This window comes from Palaemon carinicauda, chromosome 31 (assembly GCF_036898095.1).
Source record: "Palaemon carinicauda isolate YSFRI2023 chromosome 31, ASM3689809v2, whole genome shotgun sequence".
Classification (NCBI taxonomy): domain Eukaryota; kingdom Metazoa; phylum Arthropoda; class Malacostraca; order Decapoda; family Palaemonidae; genus Palaemon; species Palaemon carinicauda.
The window spans coordinates 38,185,817-38,200,816 of record NC_090755.1 but is presented as its reverse complement, the minus strand read 5'-3'; positions in this window follow the sequence as shown (position 1 = coordinate 38,200,816).

Genomic DNA, 15,000 nt, shown 5'->3' with positions numbered 1-15,000 from the left:
TAGTTACTATAAATACTTGCTCGACACATTATATTAAGGACATCAGGCATGAAATAATTTTCTTATAATGAAGGTTTGAAAATAATTGCAGTGATTCATACTAGCAGGCTACATGTGTGAGAAATTTTCCAATATATATCAGCTCTTAAAAATTGCTCATATTAAGATATTTCCATTCTGTATAATATCCAAGTTTGGTGATATGATATTGATCAGGATATATGCTTTTTGATACTCGAATAATCCATAACGATGATTGCAAGAAAATCCTTTCTCACGAAGTCTTGGTTTCAGCTATATTTCTCCCAATGATCTTTTTCTTTTTCAAGTGCAATCTTCTTCTTCTTCTTCTTCTTCTTCTTCTTCTTCTTCTTCTTCTTCTTCTTCTTCTTCTTCTTCTTCTTCTTCTTCTTCTTCTTCTTCCAGTCTTTTATATTAGTAATATGCATATTAAAGAGTTATTAGTAAGTCAGTTTCTCTTGTTTTTAAGTATAATTTCTTTCAGAACATGTTATGTTTTAGCCTATGATTTTATGATGTGCCTTTACCACGTAAAATATCATTAATGTTTATATGGAAGGAACCTTTATCTTTCATTTCATTGGGAAAGTAATACAGACTGCTAATACATTTGTTATTATCGCATAAACTACATTTTAATTCTTGTTGGGTTCTTATGAAAAGCATCAAAGCCACTGTTTTTATTCTCAATGGCATTATCTTTCATATGTATTAAACAACTATTGGACATTTATTAATACGTTTTGTTCAACATATTCACATCTAAAAAGAACTTTCCTCTACAAATCATATTCGCCTTGGATTGACTTTATTTTCCCGAAAGCTCCTCCCAGTGCAGTTTTTTATAAGTTGGGATGTTTAAATATTAAGTTTTGTCCTGAACTTTATATGTTTTTATGACTATAGTAATTGAGCTATTCTTCTTAATGTTCTGTTGATGAAAATGACAAGAAAACACTCAATAGAGTTAACAAAACATGACGAAAACATTGGCCATGCTTAAATCGCAAACTATATGTCGTAAGGGGGAACTGAGGTATGAACGTATGAACAGACTCATATCAAATGGCTCTTAGATCTCGATATGCATATTTTATTTTTCTCCTTTTGTGAGTGAGCCGTTGCGTTGTAACTGAGAGGCGAGATGATTGCAACTAATTTTATTTCAACATAAAGCAAGTCTATATACTACAGGTCAGGATAAGGTGACATGAAAATAAAAAAAAAAAAATATTCCTTGAAAAGGAACGCTTAAACATGTTCAATTACGATAAGATGTAGAGCTAGATATGCAATAAAAAAAAGGAAATCTCGTCACAATGTACGAGCATATGTGAAATATATCTTGAAATTTTCGGGTATATTGTTATGTACAGTTTTTAGCAGTTGTTCATAATGCATGTAAACATCTACAGGAAACCATGGTTTATGAATAAGAAAAATCAATATGTAGTCATTTATTGTAGTAATACTTGTGAAGAGCCTGCAAAACGCAAAAGATGCAATTGGAATACATTACATTAATTTCAGAACGGTCGTTGAGAGTGAAAAATACTCATTGTTAATATCATTATTACTGATACTATCTCTTTCATCATATTGATATTACTGTTATTACTTGTTCTATTACCAATACTATCATTGCTATTACTATTACTACCATTACTATAACTACTATAACTATTATTATTATCATTATTGTTAGCTAAGCTACAACCATAGTTGGAAAAGCCGAATGCTATAAGGCCGGGGGCTCCAACATGGTAAAGTAGTCAAGTGAGGAAAGAGAATAATGAAATAGATAAACTATATGTGTAGTAAGCAATAATTAGAATGAAACATAGCGTTAATATAGATCTTTCATATATAAACTATAAAGTGAAACTTATATCAGCTTGTTCATTATAAAAGAAAAGAAAAAAAAAGGCTGCTAGTTTGAACTATTGAATTCTAATTGATTCAACTATCTGGTTAGGAAGATTTTTTCACAATTCGGTCATACTTGAAATATAACTTCTAAAATACTGTGTAGTATTAAGCCTCGTGATGTAGAAGACACGACTGTTAAACTTAACATCATACTTAGTATTACGAACGTGATAGTACTGTTTGGGAACGATCGAGCCGGAGATTAATATTTAGATCTGGAGTATGAAAAAAAAAAAAAAAAAAAAAAAAAAAATATGATAAGCCGCTAAATCTTGTCAAAATAATTTAAAATGGGATTTAGGAGCTGAAGATCAGACAAAAAACCAACTCTCGAAACATGGCAAAATTAAGTAACTCAAAGGCCTCTTCAGAATAGATTGATTTATTGGGAATCCTAAAAGACCTTCTCAATTACCATATTTTTTGTCTAATTAAAGAAGAAAGCGACCGTTTCTGTTTCTTAAAAGAAAAAAAAATTCTACAATAATCACTCTCAAAACTTAAAAAATCATACAGTTAAGGAAACATTATCAATGCTGAGATGTAGATGTTGAGGAGCCACTGTCGTCGACCTACTTACAATCCTACTTTAAATGTTGTTAGAGTTCAACTTCATGCCACATAATTTGCACTAAGCATTGATTTTAGCTAGATCTCAATTAATGGATTCACTAACCCCAATTGGACATTGAGGAGATGGAATAGAAGCAAAGAGAGTAGCATCTTCTGCTTACGCGGCGTGCTTGTTTTCTGAAAAGTGATGGGATAAGTACACTACCCTGAGGAACTACAGATATCACATTCCTATTCTTACTGTGGTGCCCATCAACAACAGCTCTCTGCAATTTATTACTCAAACATTCAATAAGGATGCTAAGAAACGACCCATCTACTACCAATCGTTTGACTTTTACAACAAGGGCCTTATGATTAAAAAAGTCAAAGGCAACACTAAAATCAAGACCAATCATACGAAACTCCTGACCACAATCAAGGGAGTTCTGTAAAGCATTGGAGAATGTAACAAGCACATTATATGCTCCAAAGCCTTTACGAAAAACATATTCTAAACTAGGGAACAGATTAATACCTACAGCATACCTATTTAAACGTTTTGCTAAAAGATGTTAAAAAAAATTTACATATTACGAGAGCTGAGAAAATTGAGCGGTAATCAGCTGGAACAGACCTACTACAAGCATATTTATATAATGAAGTACGGTACTTCATTATGTAACAAGCTTAATGCATATGTGGATAAAGCTACTATCTTTGCATCAATTCCATTACCTGAAAGTAGATTTGGGGTTGCTGAATCCCTTAATAGAGATCTGGCTAAAATTAGTGCATGGTGTAAATTATGGTCAATGAAGTTAAATCCTAAGAAAACTTGAGGTATGATTGTAAGTACAATAGGTAGAGGACATTTGTTCCTAAACATCAGGATCTCAGCATTGCTAATATTTCTTTAACTCTTTATGAGTCTTTCAAAATTTCTAGTATGATTCTCGACAACAAATTTACTTTGTCTTCTTCAATTGCACAAAATATTGGCTTATTGAGAAAGTCTTTTAAAATTTTTAGTGATCAATATATTCTGAAGAAGTGTTTCAATTCTTTCATTCTACTTTCTTTCGATTATTTTTCTCCTATCTGGTACTCAGCTGTCGATTCTCGTCTTAATTTGTTGGAAAGGAATTTACTGTCTAATAAATTACTTATTTATGATCTAGATATTAATCTATAACGCTGTCGTCCAACTTGTTCGTTATGCACGTTGGATGAGATTTTATCATCATTCTAATCATCCTTTACATTCAGATATTCCTGGACAGTACCACCCTGTTCCTAATACTAGGTATGCAGTTAATTCTAATTGCTAGGCCTTCTCCATCACAGGGCTCATAATACTTAGTATTCTGAATGTTTTATTCCAGCTAATGCCGATTTGTGGAATGACCTTCCTAATTGGGTAGTTTAGCCGCTACAACTTCAAAAATTCAAACTTGCAGCAAATGATTTGATGTTGAACATGCTGATATAAGTCTCTTTTCACAATCTATAAATAAAACACAAATTTCAATCTGGTTAATAGTCCCGAGTAATTTTATTTTAATCGTTTATTACTTTTCATATAGTTTACACATTTCTTTATTTACTTTCCTCACTGGGCTATTTTTCCTTGCGGGAGCCATTTGGCTTATAGAATGCTGCTCTTCCAACCAGTGATGAAGCTTTTCTAGTAATAATGATAATAATAATAATAATAATAATAATAATAATAATAATAATAATAATAATAATAATAATAATAATAATAATAATAATAATAATAATATGGCGAGTGGCTCAAGAATGCACGGCAAGAAGGACTGGTAAAAGTAGACGAAGACCCAGAAATATACTGAGACAAGAGAATGACAATTACAACAGAGGACTGACACAACAAACCAATCTACGGACAATACATGAGACAGACTAAGGAACTAGCCAGCGATGACACGTGGCAATGGCTACTAAGGGGAGAGCTCAAGAAGGAAACCGAATGAATGATAACATAGGCAAAAGATACGCCCCTAATAAAAAGATATATTCAAAGAACGATTGGCGGAAATAACATCTCTCCCAGATGTAGGAATTGCAATACGAAAAATGAAACCATAATCCACATAACAAGCGAATGTATGGCGCTTAAAAAGAACCTGTACAAAAAGGGGCATGATTCACTGGCAAAACCCCAACACTGGAGCCTTTGTAAGAAACATCAGCTACCTTGCAGTAATAAATGGTACGAGCACAAATCTGAGGGAGTGATAGAAAACGACCAGGCAAAGATCCTCTGGGACTATGGTATCAGAACAGATAGGGTAATACGTGCAAATAGACCAGATGTGACGTTGATTGACAAAATCAAGAAGAAAGTATCACTCACTAATGTCGCAGTACCAGGGGACTCCAGAGTTGAAGAAAGAAAGGGAAAAAATAGATAAATATCAAGACCTGAAAAGATATATAAGAAAGATATGGGATATGCCAGTGGAAATTACACCCATAATCATAGGAACAGTAGACACGATCCCAAGATCCCTAAAAAGGAATCTAGAAAAAGTAGAGGCTGAAGTAGCTCCAGGACTCATGTAAAAGAGTGATATCCTAGGAATGGCACTCATAATAAGAAAAGTGATGGACTGCTAAGGAGGCGGGATGCAACCCGGAAACCCTACACTATAAATACTATCCATTCGAAAGCCTGTGATAATAATAATAATAATAATAATAATAATAATAATAATAATAATAATAATAATAATAATAATAATAATAATAATAATAATAATAATAATAATAATAATAATAATAATTAACAACAACCATAACCACAACAACAACAATAATAATAATAATAATAATAATAATAATAATAATAATAATAATAATAATAATAATAATAATAATCCCAAGCTTAACCTTCCTTTAATTTTGGTCTCATGTCCTTGTGAAATCTAGGTACGTATATTCATTAACTATCTCAAGAGGTTCTTTCATAACCCTTATTCGTTGCATGTGCATTTTCATTGAACATTATATTTGCTTTACTTTTGTTCATTTTCAGTCCGATATTTCTTCATTCTTTACTCCAAGATTTTATCATCTTTCGCAATTCCTCCCATGATTCATTACTCCAGAATCTGGATGTGCCCCTTAAGGAGCCTGTGGTGGTAGAACCCTCCCCCCGACCCAGCCTCCTGCATGAAATCAGGCAGGCTTACACCCTACGATTTTTCACATGAAACTAGGTCATCTGCAATTCTTTATTTATTAATGTTTTCTCCATTGATGCTAATTCCTACATTCTCCAAATATGGATTCTTAAAATTGTCTTCAAGGTTAGCATTGAAGATTTAAGCGAGATGTGGTCTCGCTGTCTAACTCTTTTCTCAATGGGAATTTACACTCCCTCTGTGTAGATTTAGGGCTGTTGTGCTTCCGTATAGATATATTCAAGTGTTATAACATAAGATTAATCTATTCTTTATCTTTGAAGGATTTTTAAGACAGCTGAAGGTTTAGACAGAATTAAAAGCTTTCTTATAGTCTAAAAATGCCATATATGATGGTTTGTCATACTCTGTGGATTTTTCCACTAGCTGATTAATCACATGGATATCAACAGAGGTTGAATAACCACTTTTAAAGCTTACCTGCTCTCTTGGTTAATTAAAGTCTAGCTTTCTTTTTATTCATCCTAGTCTACCTTTATCAATAGTTTATACATTATTGAGAGTAAACTTATTGGTCGGTATTTTTTCATATCTTTTGTGTCTCCTTTTTTTGCGAATAAACATTAATGATAAAGTTTTTCCAAACTATAGGTATAGAACATTCATGCAGATATTTTGTGTAAAGTTCAGTGAGTTTTACTCCTATGAAATCTCCTCCATCTGCTGTACCAGAAACGGTTTCTTTTGAGGTTAAATTGTATTTCTTTTCAACTGTGCATAAACTCTCTGAGCAACAGCTCTTAAACGAGTAAAGTTATTTCAATCAAAATTTTATCTGTTACCCTTCCAAAGATGATAAGGCCTCGTGATTCTCCACATAAATACGTCTACAATCATCATTAAACCAGATTTGTCTATCACTCGGTACTTTAGCACACGAAAAGTGATAAGGCCATCAATTACGTTAGTCAGATTTTCATTCAAGATAACAGGCTCACTAATTTTGTATAATTGTAACCAATTCAGATTCATAAGATCACTCAATCCTATTCTAATATGCTTCATATTTTATATAAATGTTACATGAAAATGACACATCATAGCAATCTGTTCAGTCTGAACTACCAATGTATTCAAGGCATGATCAAATGTCTCAACTGGAGAATAAACCTTATTGCTTATAACTCCAGGGGAGTCAGTATATAATAGGTCCTAGCTGGTACCAGACCTGTGATTAGCTTTACTTATGATTTGCTCACAGCCTGATTCGGGGAAAAAATCTAAAGCTCTTAAGACATGACGAATCAGTAGGAGAAGCAGTATTCAACTCCTCCTTATGGTAAGCATTGAAATACCCAACAAGATCTAAAGAGGCTTTTTTATCATCTTTCATCTTACCCGTAATGGAAAGAAAACAATTGATGATAGAATCATCCAGTTCTAGATTACGGTAGACCTAACAAAAATAGATGTTTTTATGCCGGCCACAAACTTTTATTGTCTGGTTCTCGTGATATCCGCATCCATTACTAGCATTGTAAGGCATCCATTTCAATATGTTTAGTTTCTTAAAACCAACAATAAGGAGCTCAGGTGAGTGTGTCATTTGAAAAACCAACGCTTATTAGTATGATAGAATATCATACCGTCTGAACTGTAAGGTCCTGAACATTGGCAAGCAGACAACTAGTATTGTAGTACAATAGACAACACTGTCGAAGTTTAGGGCATGCTGCTCCCGGATCTTGCTTAATATCTACAGATAGGATAAGAATTGAAAGCCATAAAAAAGACCTATCCTACTTAAAAACAAACTTAACTATAATTTTTCACAAAACAAATGTACATGAATATATATTAAGTGACTGATACAACCCATAGACTAAAGATAAAATGACGGATGAAATTAGTCAACATATTAGAGTCGACACACTATGCAAATAATTGTTCATTGACTTATACTGTATCAATCGGATGATATATCAGACTCTTATTATAGATGGCTCCATGTCACCTATACTACTTTGATAACCATATCAAAATTTAGCTATTCCTTTATCACATCTAATGTGTGATGGCTTCGCTTCCTAATATATATATATATTTTTTCCCCCGAAATTTAAGTTATTCCTTACATGAAGGAATTGGGATGCCAAGATTCCAATTTATAAGGGTCGTAAGTGACCTTGTTCACTTCAACAACAAAAGTTATATAGAAGACTGTTTCAGTCCAATTATTGGAAACATGCTACGTTTCTTGACTATGATCAGCCGTTTAAATCATCCCTAATATGTGCTATTTAGGTACTGACCTGATTACCATTGAGCATAAAATAATGAATATGATATTCTTTTGGGGTTGGTGTGGCCTGATTGATAATGCCTCTGCCTGGTGTTCGCCAGTTGGGGGTTTGAGTCCAGCTCAGTCTCGTTAGTGCCATTAGTGTCTGCAACCTTGCTATAGTAAGCTAAGGTTTGGGGGTTTGGGGGAGCCTGTATGTTTACTAGCTGAGTCATCAGCAGCCATTGCCTGGCCCTCCTTGGTCCTAGTTTGGGTGGAGAGGGGGCTTGGGCGCTGATCATATGATATATGGTCAGTATCTAGGGCATTGACCTACTTGATAGGGCAATGCCACTGTCCGTTACCTCTGCCATTCATGAACGGCCTTTAAACATCTAAACCATTAAACTGAGTGGATAAAAAATTTTCACATACAGACAAGAAATTATGGAAAACGTCCTCATTTTGACCATATATATGCTGCTTCAGTGGAAAAATAAAATAGAATTCTACTTTTCAATCATTGATTATACATAAGTTACCCTATAAACCGTTTATCATAAGTAGGTTCCTCTATTTAATTAGTCCATCGAGAGGAATCACAACAAAACTTATTAACTTTTTCATGAATATTATAAAGTTAACGGGAATAAAGAAAAACAAATAACAATTTACCTTTTCTGTTCTTTTCGTCTTTTACACCTCTACTACAGATTTTTTTTTTTTCTATAATTAATTCAATACTTTTAGTATCAGAAATTCATCAATAAAACTATGTTTGCTATCCACCATTAAAAGGATTCTTTTATAGAACTGCTCTGTTAACCCTAGTATACCTATGCATATGTGTTTTTGGAGCTGAAGGTAAGAAAACGTAGTTGATATTAAAGAAGTTCATTGAGGCTCGTAGCTGAAATATTTATGCACTTATAGTAGCTTTTATTTTTTATTAATTGAGCTTAAAAACTTTGATTTTATTGTCTAGTTAGACAAATTATACAAGTTATGCATGACAGCATGAGTGTCTTGGATGTAAATCACAATAAAATGATAGGTGCAAATTTATAAGCAAATACAATTCACTATATATATATATATATATATATATATATATATATATATATATATATATATATATATATATATATATATATATATATATATATATATATATATATATATATAAACATGTTATTTTTGTATATGTGTCTATATAGAAATGTTTAACCTTATTCGTATTTTGAAATACAGGAGCTGGTTTTGATAAAAGCCTTATTGGTTGTCAACCATTACTTTTGAGGAAGAGCCTTATAGCCCTTTGTCTTCCTTCCCCATGTTTGCAACCCAGTACCCTCGTCTAGCTACCGAATACACAATTCACGACGTTTTGCACCTTAAAAAATAGATATCTGTTTGAGTCTGGAGGTAAGGATGGCAGTTTCATCTTTGCCAAGATTCTTGGTCAGGATGTGTTGTAATATGCAAGCAGTAGTTTTATATTTATTTCAGAAGTACGTCTTCTGATAACTATCTTACCTTTATATGAATATCGATTTTATCGTTTTAAATTTAATTAATATTAACTCCTTATTTTTAGCAAACTATATTGGAGTCAATGACCTTCGATTTCAGGATGCCAGAAACCTTAAAATTTATTAATAAATCTTCAACAGAGGCATTCTGGATTTCAACAAACTTTTCCTGTATCCAGGTCTCTTTGATCTGAAATCTTCCTGACTTTTTACCATTGAATCGACCTGGATTAACTTCACCTTATTTTCCTGTCAATTTTTTTTTGCCTATCTATCTACCTATTTATCTAAGATGAAACTAAACATATGTCATAACTGATAATATGTATTTCTTTTATATTTGTATATTCGTTCGTATTGTTGCCCCAACATCTACAGTATAATGAAAATATTTCACTAAGTGTCATGGAGCTCTTCTAAATACCGAAGCATTTGATCGTTTCCACCTTTATTTACTAATCTCTCTCTCCATACTCAACTCAAGAAAGTAATGAAGAGTCTCTCTCTCTCTCTCTCTCTCTCTCTCTCTCTCTCTCTCTCTCTCTCTCTCTCTCTCTCTTGTAAAGTAGATTTATCCTGCGGGTCATAATTTGGCGTGGTGGACTTGCTGGCTTGATTCGTCCTCTGTGAGAATTACTGCAATATTGTGTAAGGGCAATGTCATCCCGGGCTTTAAAATATAATTGAAGCTCTGAACGCAGAGTGAGGAATCAGGTTTGTTAATTGAATTGATGAGGAATAACCTGGATGAAACCTCTTCCCTTCTCTGCCAGAATTTCATGGGAGTTAAAAGCAAACACAAATATATGCTCATAGATACATAGAAATATTTCGATATTTTTTACCTATTACGGTAAATGTCCACAACTCGCATAATTATATCAGAGGTTAAAGTAAAATATTTAATTATAGCTTTTCCAGAAACTTTAAGAACAATATTTTGTTTTTGAGCTACATAAAATTAAAATCAACAAACCACACACCAACAAAAATATGTTTTGGTTATGAAAATGATATTGAGTTGAATGAAAACTTGTTCATCTTAAAAAAGATGAAGTATAAGGTATCATCTCTCTCTCTCTCTCTCTCTCTCTCTCTCTCTCTCTCTCTCTCTCTCTCTCTCTCTCTCTCTCTCTCTCTCTCTCTCTCTCTTTTGTAAAAGTAAATAGGATCGAATATTAGGAATAAGTTGAAAAGCCTATCCATTTCACAGCCAGTTATTTATGATAAAATATATGTACCTGATTGAAATTAAAGAATTATTCTATTTTTTTTTTATGAGCACATACTTAAAATTATATTTTTAATGTAATTTGGATATTTAATTATAAAACCTAAATATTTCAGTTTGACTAATGTTATCACATTCATCTGGCCAATCCATCCTCAACATAATTCATGCGGGGAGCTGAAGGCATTACCTCCATTACATTCGCTGTACTTGCTTTAAATTCCTCTATTTAAATTCCTACACCTCCTTTTTCCTCCACCTGGACGTTTAACCCTTTCGAACTTTTGCTTCATAATTCAACTGAAAAGTTTTCTCCTAGTTTTACTTAGGTGAAGAATAGCCTCACTTCCCCCAGCACCGGCTGGTACAGTCCAAGTTCATAGACAGGTCCTTTACTCCATCTCTCATGTTGGTTTTAATCCTTTTAAGTTCATGATAGTGTAAAAGAATAAAATCAGTATCCAAAGTCAAAGATGAAATTAATGAATTCCAAACGTAAAAGAGAAAAGAAGGAAATGGGGACGAATCGAGAAGTAAAGAATAACTGCAACATAATCATATAAATGATTCAGTCAAAGACGAGGTAACTTATAGTGCATCATAAGGTCGATTTTAGTCATGAAAACTACGGAAAAAAAATTTTTTTCTTGAAATACAGACCAATGTTCAAAGTCAAGAGGCAAAATATTAAATGGTGTCTTTTAACTTTAATGTGTGAAGACTTCCACACAAATGAGTCAGTTGCAAGAATACTTATTTCTGAAAGGATACAAACGCCCTATACTCTTTTCAAAACTTTTCTGAACATAGTACTGAGGTCTGTATATCATCCCTTTAGAAGTGTTCCTTTCCAGCTTAGCTAATCGTTTCAGAAGGTTTCAAAATAAGAGATTTGTTAACATTTCTAAATACATTAGAGGATAATTGGAAAAAATATATAGATAGGGCTGAAAGGAAGTTTACTTTTTACTGTCAATATCTTACTGATTACCGTAACTAATCTCAAATATTTTTTTTTATAAACAAGACAATTATTTTTTTTTTTTTTTTTTTTTTTTTTTTTGTATAAATCGTTAGGTACGTTTAGAAAATTACTAAGCCTGGGACAATCTCCTTCTTGGATTTGATAAAAAGAGTCATATCATTTGTTATGTCAAAAACATATGAAAAGTGGAATTATCTTATTCTTGTATATGATAATTAAAGTTACATCATTGGGTTTGTTCAGAAGATTACGAAGCATGGAATAATCCAATTTTTGGATATGGTAAAAGGAGTCATATCATTGAGTGTGTTCAGAAAATAACAAAGCATTGAATTATCTTAGTCTTGAATATGATAAAAAGAGTTATACCATTGGGTTTGTTTAGAAAATTACGAAGCATGGAATAATCTTATTCTTAGATATGATAAAAAGAGTCATCATTGTGTGCATGTTCGGAAAATAATGAAGCATAGAATAATCTTATTTTGTGATGTGATAAAAAAAATTCATACCATTGGGTATGTTAAGAAAATTACGTACCATGTAATATTCTTAGTCTTAGATATGATAAAAAGATTCATATTATTGGGTGTGCTTAGAAAATTACGAAGAATGGAATATTATTATTCTTGGATATGATAGAAAAATTCGTATCATTGTGTGTTCAGGAAATTACGAGACATGGAATAACAATAGTCTCGGATATGATGAAAAGAGTAATATTATTGTTAGTGTTCAGAAAGTTACGAAGTATGGAACAATGTTCTTCATGGATATGATAAATTGGCTCAAATCATTAGGTGTGTTAAGAAAACTACGAAGCATAGAATAATCTTTTTCTTGGATATGATAAAAAGTCATATAATTTTTTTTTTGTTCAGAATATTACGAGGCATGGAGAATAATCTTATTCTGGGATATAAGTGTGTATGTTCAGAAAATTACGAAGCATGGAATTTTATTCTTAGATATGATAAATCGACTCATATCATTGGGTGTGTTAAGAAAATTACGAAGCATGGAATAATCTTATTTTTGGATATGATAAAAAGAGTTATATCATTGTGTGTGTTCAGAAAATCACGAAGCTTTGAATAATTTTATTCATTGAATTTATTAAAAATTGTTATATCATGTCTTCATTTTATTAGGTATGCTGAACATGCAGATCGATTTATAAGATAAATGCTCAAATCCTTGGTGTATATATATATATATATATATATATATATATATATATATATATATATATATATATATATATATATATATATATATATGTGTGTGTGTGTGTGTGTGTGTGTGTGTGTATAAAAATTCAATCTGATTATTTGGTTACAGTTAATTGAATTATTGTGTATAATAAGGAAAATCGAAATCACTACGTAGGATAAAAATATTTAAATAATTGTGTATGATAAAAATACAGAAATCATTAAGTATAGCGAAAATGTTTAAATAATATGGTACAGTAAAAATATCTGCATCAGTGAATATGATATAAATATGCAGATTATTGGGTATGGTAATAATATTCCCATTATGTGTGAAAAAAGATGGTCATAATGAAATGTAAAATTGTCAAGAATGATCGGATATTGTTAATAGCAAAATCAGAGGACATGTTGGAAGGAATTAAACTATTGAAAATGATTAAAATACTAAAAACCATTAAATGTTTAAGGATCACTCTTGAATGCCAGAGGAAAGGACAGGATAATACCCTAGACTCTGATCATATATTCATATGATCAATGCCCAAGCCCCGTCTCAATCAAACAAGGACCAGGGAATGCCAGACAGTGGCTACTGCTCTGTAGGTAGAACTTTTGGCTCCGCCAAAACCCCCATCCGTAGCTCACGATAATGGCTATGTTGCAGATATTATAAAAAATTATGGAGCTTAAGTTGGTCTTGAACTTCCCTCCAACAGACCCTTAGGCAGGTATGTATAAAATTGGTAACACGACCGCGTATTTGATAAATGTGAGATCTTTACATATGATAAAAAAAAATTAACATATGGGTATTATTATTATTATTATTAGGATTCCCTTTTAGGGGAAGACTATTGTTTTTGGTATTATTATTATTATTATTATTATTATTATTATTATTATTATTATTATTATTATTATTATTATTATTATTATTATTATTATTATTCTTGTCGCGTGTTTTTTTTCGCAAGAAATCTGAAATAATTATCATAGGTAGCCTATGGTAAGAATATGACATAGAGCCAGTTTAAGTGACCTTGACCTACTTTTCAAGGTCACAGGGGCTTTTAAAGGCAAAATTTGTAAATTTTGAAATTGACATTAGGCCTAAAGTATAAGCTGTATGGCTAAGGGCCTTATGGACAATGATACAGATATTGCCCTACTTTAATGCAAGTAGGTCAAGGTCAAGGTCGCTAATAGCCAAACCGGGTCAAAACAGGTTTGTTTCCGAGATCTCAAAAACCGGAAGGCCCGGAGCCCTGATCTTAGTGGCATATGATGCCCTATATCTTTATCTAAGGTTAGCGTAACTTTAGTAGCGACTGCTTAATTACTTTTTTTAAATATATATTTTTTACTATTTTTGACATTGCAGAAATCGTGACTTTGGCAATTTCTCCATGAAATACTGGTTTTTTGGTCATAGCATGCTATAGTAAACTACCCCAAACATATGCATAAAACCTCCAAATCAAATGTCAAATTTGACCTTGACCCTCATTTTGACCTTGACCCTCATTTTCAAGGTCATAGGGCTATTTCATGGAAAAAATTTGGCGTGAGCTAAAAGTGATGTTTTGTTGTCAACACCCCCTCCCCCCAACCCCCACGTCCCATTCGCACATGCTCTTTCGGAATATGGGGTCATATTTAACCCGTGACCCTCACATGACCTTGTAAATGCCCATTGTCTTCAAGCTCAAAGATCAATTTCTTTATATTTGTCATTTTTGCCTGTTTTACCCCCATATACCTGCTATTATACAGATAAATTGCTTTAGAATAGTTTGTTAACATAACTCAAAATTTAGTTAAGGGGTCATTAGGCCAATAAACCTTTACACAATATCTTTTACTGATTGACGAAAGCATTTCCACACCTATTTTGCAGGGGAATCCTCCGCCACTGGCTTTAGCCAGTTGCAGTCTAGTTATTATTATTATTATTATTATTATTATTATTATTATTATTATTATTATTATTATTATTATTATGAGGTTGGAGGGTACAGCTATCTAACCCAATGAATCAAACTCAACTAAATTTGTTATGGTAAAAATATAGCGATGATAAGA